At 42.9% G+C, this 10,016-nt stretch overlaps 1 long non-coding RNA gene across 4 annotated transcripts; it reads right to left on the bottom strand.

The window, feature by feature from the left end:
- Positions 1-957: 957 nt before the first annotated feature.
- LOC137358970 (uncharacterized) lies at positions 958-9,683 on the bottom strand. 4 transcript variants are annotated; one of them, XR_010971382.1, is made up of 3 exons: positions 9,589-9,683; positions 5,389-5,472; positions 958-2,273 (listed from the first exon to the last, which is right to left on the bottom strand). It is a non-coding gene; the product is annotated as an uncharacterized lncRNA (long non-coding RNA). The 4 variants fall into 4 exon arrangements; XR_010971380.1 differs by having other exon boundaries at positions 961-2,273; positions 5,393-5,472; XR_010971383.1 differs by having other exon boundaries at positions 962-1,657.
- Between the last annotated feature and the right edge of the window lie 333 nt (positions 9,684-10,016).

Below are 10,016 nucleotides of genomic sequence, written 5' to 3' on the forward strand. Positions count from 1 at the left end.
CAGAGAGGTCAGTGACTATGGGGCATATGTTTAAAGCGATTGGTGGAAAAATTAGAGGGAAAACGAGGATTTTATTTTCACCCAGAGGCTGATGGGGGTCTGGAACCCACTGCCTGAAAGGGTAGTTGAGGCAGAGACCCTCAACTCATTCAAAGGGAATCTGGATATGCATTTCAAATGCTGTAATCTGCAGGGCGACGGACTGAATGCTGGACGGTGGGATTAGAATAGGTGGGTCGTTTTTCGGCCGACGACACGACGGGCCAAGTGGCCTCTTTCTGTGCCAATACAAAGCAGCGCGAGCATTATAAAATTGCCGCCTCTCAGACCGCAAGCAACCCTTTAACAGATAAAGTGGGTGGCTCTGAAAAGAGCCTTTGGGTTCGCAGATTTAAGTCAGGCAGCTTCACTTGCTCTTGGTGCTCTGAGCGCTGGTTTTCTTGGGCAGCAGCACGGCCTGGATATTAGGCAGCACCCCGCCTTGTGCGATGGTCACCCCTCCCAGCAGCCTGTTGAGCTCCTCGTCGTTGCGGACTGCCAGCTGGAGGTGTCTGGGGATGATGCGGGTCTTCTTGTTGTCCCGGGCCGCGTTGCCGGCCAGCTCGAGGATTTCAGCTGTCAGATACTCGAGCTCAGCAGCCAGATAGACCGGGGCTCCGGCACCCACCCGCTCAGCATAGTTCCCCTTTTTAAGGAACCTGTGAACACGGCCCACCGGGAACTGCAGTCCAGCCCGGGAGGAGCGAGACTTGGCCTTGGACCGAGCTTTACCACCGGTCTTCCCTCTTCCCTCTTCCAGACATTACCACAATCTGACAAACACTTTCAGGAAGAATGCTGAGAACCGCCCACAATAGTCCCATTTATAACTTCGGGAGGAATGGTGTCGGGGGCACTGGTGATTGGTCACTCTGCACTGGGTGTCATTGTACTCTTCATGTGACCAATCAGAGAGCTGCTGAATTCACCAATCCGGAGACGCCAAGGAGATGAGGGCGGAAAATAACGGCGCGAAATTGTCAGACTGCAAACGATTTTTCAAATTTGAAAATCCCGCCAATATATTTGTAAAACACAGAGCGGCTTCAATATAGATCATCACATTTATAGGTAACTTGGTTTTACCGCAAATATTTTAAAATCTTTTTCATATTGTATTATTCTACATGTGGTAACAATTTCCAGATTCACTTTCACATTCCGCCATCTATTCGGGTTTACTCTCTATCCTTTTTGAAACATTCTATAACCAGAGGACAGAAAGCCTCTTTCACAGCATTCTGTAACCATTTCAGCTCAATGTTCCTAATGATACCACATCACTGATTATAGATTGATCCCTATTGGTGAGAGACAACAGCGGAGTGTATAATCTTAGTGTCAGGTGTCAAAGAGTGAGACTGAGGGTTCCCACACCACCGGGGTTTCTAGATAATGTACTGATTACTTATTGAGAACAAACTTGATCTCGGGATATGAGTGACTGAGAAATGATGCCTGTGCGTTAAATCAGATTTTATTATCGAAATACAGCAAAGGGGCCGAATATGAACGCGTCCGTGAACAAAGCTCACAAATAGTCAGCAATTAATGATCGGGACATTATTAAGTAGAGACAGGAAGATCACACGGGCAGTGAAACTGTATTAACCAGAATCTGTGGGATTAAAACAGAGATCACAAAGGCAGTTAGAAAATACTTGGTAAAAATATCAAAACAAATTGATATTATAGAGATAATGTTGTAGCTTTTTGAGAGACGTTGTGGGTGGCTCTGAAAGGTCAGAACTCGCATTTGATACACATCCCCAGAGCTCTATGTTAATGAAGGATGGTGTAAAACCATGTTCGTGATTGGCTGGTTTACAATGATGTCAATTCTTTTGATTCTGTATTTATCTGATTGGTTACTCTAGATAACCAATCAAATTTAGTGCTCGGCGAAGCCACAATATTTCGCCGCTGTCAGCTCAGTCCGTTGCTTTTGCCTGTCACCTATCCACCGATATCCCTGACTTTCTCACTCCCTCTGTTACTGTCTCTTCAACTGGTTCAGTTTTGTTGGCACCAGCCCGTCACCTTTTTCATTCTGCACGGATCATTCCTCCGCACTTCAGCTTACTCACAGAAGACAAGGTGACCGAGTGATTAAAACGATGAACTGCTAATCTGTTGTGCTCTGCATGCGTGGGTTTGAATTCCATACTCCTTGTTTCTGAATGTTTAAAATAAGAGCACCGTCTTCGTGTTCCATTCGAGTGCGCTGGTTCTTTCTAAACAAGAAGTACGGATGTGTAAAATAAACACAGTGACGGTGTTGTAGTGGAGTATTGCATCCAGTTCTGGTTATTTGAGGGTACAGAGGAGATTTATCAGAATGTGTGAAGTCGGTAGAGATGGATTTGTTCTCCATTGAATAAACAACATTGAAACAGTTGAAGAGACAGTAACAGAGGGAGTCAGAAAGTCAGGGATATTGGTGGATAGGTGACAGGCAAGATCAGTGGACGAGCTGACTGAAGGGAGATTTACAACAAGTGTGAAACATCATGACAAGTGAGAAAGGATAAACAGTTCCCATTCGCTCATTGTGCAAGGACACAGTGACAGAAATTGAGGATTTGGGGCGAACACTGAGTGAGTGGTGATGATCTGGAACTCACTTCCCACAAGGGTGCTGGAAGTAGAGACAATCAATTACTTCAAGAGATGATTGAATCAGCATTTGAAGGAATTAAACTTGCAGAGTTACAGGGATCCAGCGGTGGAGTGAGTGTGACTGGATTGCACTGTGGAGAGCTGTCATGGACTCGATGGGCCAAATAGCCTCCTTCGGTGCTGTAAATAACTCTATGTTTACTATTAGTTTCTGACTGAATACTGATCAGTTTAAAGGCTATTTTAAATCTGTATTTATTCAAAAAATGATAAATTTCCAGGAGACGTACATGGATGATGAGAATCATTTTATAAATTGCATTGACTTGTTCAGTTTTAAAACTGTTATTTTTTTGTATTTTGTCTGTGTGTAGCTTGTACTCTGTCCCCGTCAGTTCCTGGTCTGTGAGTGTGAGATAACCTCATTTTGTTTCATTCTGTTATCTGAGTGTGGGTTCAATCTTTACCCAGAGCGCTGTTTGTGAACTGAACTTTACCTATCTCCCTTTTTATTATTATTAAACAAAGATCTGCACACTCTTGTTTCTGACTGAGAACTCATTTATTAGTTTAAAGGACATGTCTTGTTTCACATAGATTTCATTAAAAGAAAATTGAAGTTCAGCATTGTGGGAGATACACATGGATGATGAGAGTCTTTTGTAAGTTTTAATTTGGAAATCACATTGATAATTTTTAAGTTATAAAATGAATCTGGATGATACCAGAATTGAGGTCTGACCTGCAGTAGAGAACTCATGTCAACTGCTTAGAAAGCAGATATTCTCAGCACTATACCACCATCACTATGTGAGTTTAATGTAGGTAAATGAGTACATTATTCTGTAACATTTATTTTCTGTTATGTGACTATGTCTGGTTCCAGTTCATCATGTCAGCCTCTGGTACTCTGTATGAGGTGGGATTAATGTGGTGTATGTCAGTTTCTGGTACAGCCTGTGAGTGTGAATATATTTCTGTATCCATCAGTCTCTCAAACTGAATGTGAGTGTGGATTCATTCATTTATCATCCGTCTCTGCAACTGACAGTGAGAATGTGATTCATTCAGTATCTCTCTGTCTCTGGTATTGTTTGTGAATGTGTTGTTTATTCTGTGTTTTTCTGTGACTGGTAGAGTTTGTGAGTGTGGCATTCATTCTGTACCTGTTAGGAAATATTATTGAATGGCATTGTGGACTATGTTTTTTAGGCACTCCTACTCTATGTGAATCAGATTTTTACTGTGTCTGTCTGTTTCACGTCATGTAATTGATTATGGGATGCATTATATAGCTGTCAGTCTCTGGCTGTGATAGATAGATAGATAGATAGATTTTTGATCTACAAGGCAGTAAAGGGTTATTGGGACAGCGAGGAAAGTGAAGTTAAGCACAATCAGATCAGCCATGATCATACTAAATGGCAGAGTAGGGTGGAGAGGTCAAATGGCCTACTATTGCTCATATTTGTTATGTTCTTAAGATCTTCTCTTACTTGACATGATTGTGGGCCACATTCTGTATCTTTAAATCTCTGGTCCAGAATGTGTGTTTGGAATTCATTCCTTGTGTAGTGGGTGGCACAGTGGTTAGCGCTGCAGCCACATAACTCCAGGGACCCGGGTTCGATTCTGGGTACTGCCTGTGTGGAGTTTGCAAGTTCTCCCTGTGACCGTGTGGGTTTTCGCCAAGTGCTTCGGTTTCCTGCCACGGCCATAAGACTTGCAGGTGATAGGTAAATTGCCCCTCGAAGATAGGTGGTCGGGAATATGAGATTACTGTCGGGTTAGTATAAATGGGTAGTTGTTGGTCGCCACAGACTCGGTGGGCCGAAGGGTCTGTTTCAGTGCTGTATCTCTAAATAAATGTATCTGCCTCTGAGGGAGTGTGCAAGTGTGAGATTAATTCTGGAGCAGCCAGTATGCGTACTGTACATGTATGTTGGATCCATTCAGTATATGTAAATTATGGGTATGATATGTGATTCATTCTCCATCCATTAGGCTCTGGTACCCTGTTTCAGTGTCAGGTTCAATTTGCATCTCTGTGATGTCTGTGTGATCCTTCAGTACTTAATATGTACCTCAAGCATTCTGTTGGCTACTGTTAAATATTTTCATCTATCAATATTTTTTTCCTTGTGTTTAATATAAAATAGGAATTAACTATTTCATAGCTGTCTATTTTGTTCAATTCTTGTACATGAGTTGTGAATTGGTATCCAATTCCTTTCTCTGCCAAATTAATTGTGAATGTTAATCTTTCAATCTGATCCATGACCTGGTATGTACAGTCAAATTACACCATTTTGTAAAAAAAAAGAATGAATACTGTATGTTTCTGTCTGACCCTTAGTGACATGTTTGGACTGGTTTGTAATCTGTAGCTCAGTTGATATTGTGGGGGACTTTATTGGGATTCATTCTGTAGCTTTCAATCAGATAAATTTTGCCTGTTCTAGTTAAGATATCTTATTTGAAATGTAGTCAAATTGACAGTGTATTTAAATCTGATAATGAGTGTGTTTTTAGACTGGGTTTGATGTATCTACCAGTCAGCTGGAGTGAAATAGATACAACTTCAATCTCTCCTGCTCTGCTTGACTGTTGGATTGAAAATGTGTCTCTTGATCTTGGGATGAGTGTGGGTCTGACTACTTCTTTTGTTTGTTACAGTGGAAATGATGAGCTGGCTGTGTCACTGTGCTTTGTGAGTGATACTGTATCTACCTACTGTGTGTTGGAAGAAACTGGCTGCACTTTTCCTTGTGTCCAGGAGTCAGGACTTTCATTCTGGTTCCTTCAAATGTTTGCCTGCAGCAAGAAAAAGTAATTCTTATACTTGAAGAAAGGTCAGTGAGAAGAATCACAGAATCATTACAGTGCAGAAGGAGGCCATTTGGCCCATCGTGTCTGCACCGGTTCTCTGAAAGAGCAACTCCCTCAGTTCCATTCCCCTGCCTTCTCCCCATAACCCCACCAAATTCTTCCCTTTCATAAAACTTTCTAATTCCCTTTTGAATACTTCAGTCAAACCTGCCTCCATCAAATTCCAGATTTTAACCACTCGCTGCATGAAAAAGATTTTCCTCATGTACCTTTTGCTACTCTTACCAAATACTTTAAATTTGTGCCTTCTCGTTCTCGATCCTCTCATGAGTGGGAACAGTTTAGTTTAGAGATACAGCACTATAACAGGCCCTTCAGCCCAACGAGTCTGTGCCGACCATCAACCACCCAATTATACTAATCCTATATTCCTACCACATCCCCACCTGTCCCTACATTTCCCTACCACCTACCTATACTCGGGGCAATTTATAATGGCCAACTTACCTGCCAACCTGCAAGTCTTTTGGCTGTTGGAGGAAAGCAGAGCACCCGGAGGAAACCCATGCAGACACAGGGAGAACTTGCAAACTCCACACAGACAGTACCCAGAATTGAACCCAGGTTACTGGAGCTGTGAGGCTGCAGTGCTAACCACTGCACCACTGTGCCACCCCCAGAGTTTCTTTCTATCTACTCTACCCAGACACCTCATGATTTTGAATACCTCTATCAAATCACCTCTCAGTCTGCTCTTCCCCAGGGAAAACAGTCCTAACTTCTCCAATCTATCTTCAAAACTGAATTTCCTCATCCCTGGATCCATCCTCATGAATCTTCTCTGTACTATCTCCCATGCTGTCAGGTCTTTCCTCAAGTGAGGTGCCCAGAATTGGACATCATACTCCAGCAGAGGCTGAATTAGTGTCTTACAGAAGGTCAACATAACTTCCTTGCTCTTGTACTTTATTCCACTATGAATGAAGTCTAGGATGCTGTATGTTTTATTAAACACATTCTAAACCTGTCCTGCCACTTTCAATGACTAATGCACATACACACCTCAGTCGATCTGCTCCTGCTCCTCGAATTATACCCTTTATTTTATACTGTTTCTCCATGTTCTTACTACCAAAATGAATCACCTCACATTTCTTTGCATTGAACTTCATCTGCCACCTGTCTGTCCATTCCACCAACTTGTCTATGTCCTTTTGTAGTTCTACACTATCCACCTCACAGTTCACAATGCTTCCAAGTTTCGTATCATCTGCATACTTTGAAATTGCGCACCAAGGTCTCGGAGATTAACCTATATCAGGAAAAGCAAGGGTCCAAACACTGATCCCAGGGAAACTCCATCACAACCTTCCTCCAGCCAAAAAACATCCATTAACCACAGCTCTTTGTTTCCTGTAACTCAGGCAATTTCGTATCTAGTTGCGACTGTCCATTTTATTGCACGAACTACAAGTTTGCTCACAAGTCTATTGTTGCACTGTATCAAACGCCTTTTGAAGGTCCATGTGCAGCACATCAACAGCATTGCCCTCATCAACCCTCTCTGTTACCTCCTCAAAAGACTTCAGCAATTTGGATCAACATGATTTTCCCTGAAGAAATCCATGCTGCTTTTCCTTAATTAACTCACATTTAGAGTCATAGAGTTCTACAGCACATAAATAGGCCCTTCGGCCCATCATGTACATGCTGGCCATCAGGTACCTAAGTATTCTAATCCCATTTTCCAGCACTTGGTCAGTATCCTTGTATGCTATGGCGGTTCAAATGTTCCTCTAAATACTTCTTGAATGTTGTGAGGGTTTCTGCCTCTACCATCTCTTCAGGCAGTGTGATCCACATTCCAACCATCTTCTGGGTGAAAACATTTTGCCACAAGGCCCCTCTAAACCTCCTGCTCCTAACCTTAAATCTATGTCCCCTGGTTATTGACATCTCTGCTCAGGGAAAACAAATCGTCCTATCTATACTTCTCATAATTTTGTTTTCCTCAGTCAGGTCCCCCCTCAGCCTTCTCTGCTTTAATAGTCCCTGTGACTATTGATTTTGCCCCTAATTATTTTTTCTCGATTTTTTCCCAACACTGAATTTAAACTAACTGGCCTGCAGTTGATAGGCTTATATTTACACCCTTTATTGAAAAGTTCTGCAGTTCTTTATCACCACCCCCGAGTCTAAGGAAGAGTGAAAAATTATGGCCAGATCCTCTGTGATTTCCACCCTCACTTCCCTCAGTTTCCTTAGATGCATCTCATCTGGCTCTGGTGCTTTCTCCACTTTAAGTACAGACAGACTATCTAACATTTCTTCTTTATCAATTTTAAAACCCTTTAATATCTGACTTACCTCCTCTTTCAACATTACCAAGGAAGAAGATGCAACCCAGTCAAAGACAGATGCAAAGTATTGCTTTAATACCTCAGCTATGCCCTCTGCCTCCATGTGTAAATCCCCTTTCTGGTCCCTAATCGGCCGCACTCCTCCTTTTACCACCTTTTTACTATTTATATGCTTATAGAAAACGTTGGGATTTCCTTTAATGCTAGCTGGCAGTCCCTTTTCATCTTCTCTCATTGCTTCTCCTATTTATTTTTTTTTCCACTTCCCCTCTGGACCTTCTATATTCAGCCTGGTTCTCAATAGTATTTTCTATCTGGCATCTCTTATAAGCACACTTTTTCTTCTTTATCTTAATCTCTACCTCTTTTGCCATCCAAGGAGTTCTGGGTTTGTTTGTTTTAATTTTCCCCTTCAAGGGAACATACGTCGACTGTGCCCGAACTATCTGTTCTTTGAAGGTAACCCAATGTTCATCTACCTGTTTTACTGCCAGCTTTTGACTCCAATTTATTCGCCCCAGCTCCATTCTTACCCCATTGAAGTTGACTTCCCCCCAGTTAATTATTCTTACCTTGGATTTCTCTTTGTCCTTTTCCATAGTCAACCTAAACCTTATGATACAATGATCACTATCCCCTAAATGCTCTCCTCCTGATACGTGATCCACTTGGCCCACCTCATTCCCAAGAACCAGGTCTAGCAGTGCCTCCTTTCTCGTTGGACTAGCAACATACTGTTGTAGAAAATTTTCCTGAACACACTGTAGGAACTCTTGCCCCTCACTGCCCTTCACACTGTTATTATCCCAGTCTATGTTTGAATAATTAAACTCTTCCATTATAACTACCCTATAATGTTTGCACCGTGCTGTAATTTCCTTGCAAATTTATTTTTCCATGTCCTACCCACTAGCTGGTGGCCTTTAGACAACACCGAGCAATGTAACTGCAGCTTTTTTGTTCCTTAGCTCTTGCCAAATTGATTCTGTCCTCGACCACTCTGGGACATCCTTTTTCTCCAACACTCTCCTTGATCAATACTGACACCCCTCCCCCTTTATTCCCTTTCATGTTTTCCCTGATCAACTTGTATCCAGGAATGTTTAACACCCAGTCTTTCCCAGTCTCTGTTCGAGCCACAACATCAAATTTGCACATGACAATCTCCGCCTGTACCTCACCATCTTATTAACCATACTCCGTGTGTTCACATACATGTACCCTGATTCAGACTGTATTACATTCTGCCTTACTCCTACCCCACTTAATATCGTATTATTCCCTACTCTTGTGTTATCAATCTCCCCCAGTATTCTGTACATGTCGGTATCCCTCTCTATTACTTGCTCCCTGACAAGTTAACTGACATGATACAAAAGTAATCAATATAATCTTTTCAATAATAATCATTATGAACAATCGGAAAAAGAAAACCAGCAACACAAACAGTGTCTGTCTCCTGCAACACTCTGCTTCTGCTGCCCACCAGTTTGCAGCGGTTTTGCGACACTCAGAAACAACCCACACCCCGCACCGCTCCATGAATCGGACTACCCGATGGAGTCGTCACCTCTCCCTTCCCCCCACCGGCTCACTCCATGTTCCGGGACCAGTTTCTGCTCCACAATCTCCGACTCCCGCTGAACTTCCCCACTATTCAATGTTAATCTCTGAACACATCTGCAGACTCGCTCCCAAACCTGGTGTTGCTGCTGGAAGCAGATGTTGTTTGTTCACTTACCCCGGGACCCGGATGTCTCCATTCGCAGCTGATTTAAACAATCTTCCGCTCACTCACTGAATGACGCTCAGAGACAGTGTTGGGGGAAGGGGAGCGCATGCGCTCTTATCCTCATGATGACGTCAGAGTGGGCGGGGTTATAGCGCGCGTGCGCAGCTCTCTGCAACAAAAAGCAATGGGAACTTTCCCCATTTCACCCTCATCAATGTGTGAACAATGAAACTGAACATGGGGTTAGGGTGGAGGGAGGGTGGGGAGGGGTGGAGGGAATCTATAACCTAGAAAGCCGGGAGCTGATCCCATTTAGATGTTCAAATTGCCGTCTCTCCCTGCAGGGTCTTTGTTATTATTGAGACCCTCCTCTCAAAACAATTGGACAGAAACATGGGAGGAAGGAGGGAGTCGGTGTGTTTGCTGGGACCTTGTAG

The sequence above is a fragment of the Heterodontus francisci genome, unplaced genomic scaffold, assembly GCF_036365525.1.
Source record: "Heterodontus francisci isolate sHetFra1 unplaced genomic scaffold, sHetFra1.hap1 HAP1_SCAFFOLD_1058, whole genome shotgun sequence".
Taxonomy (NCBI): domain Eukaryota; kingdom Metazoa; phylum Chordata; class Chondrichthyes; order Heterodontiformes; family Heterodontidae; genus Heterodontus; species Heterodontus francisci.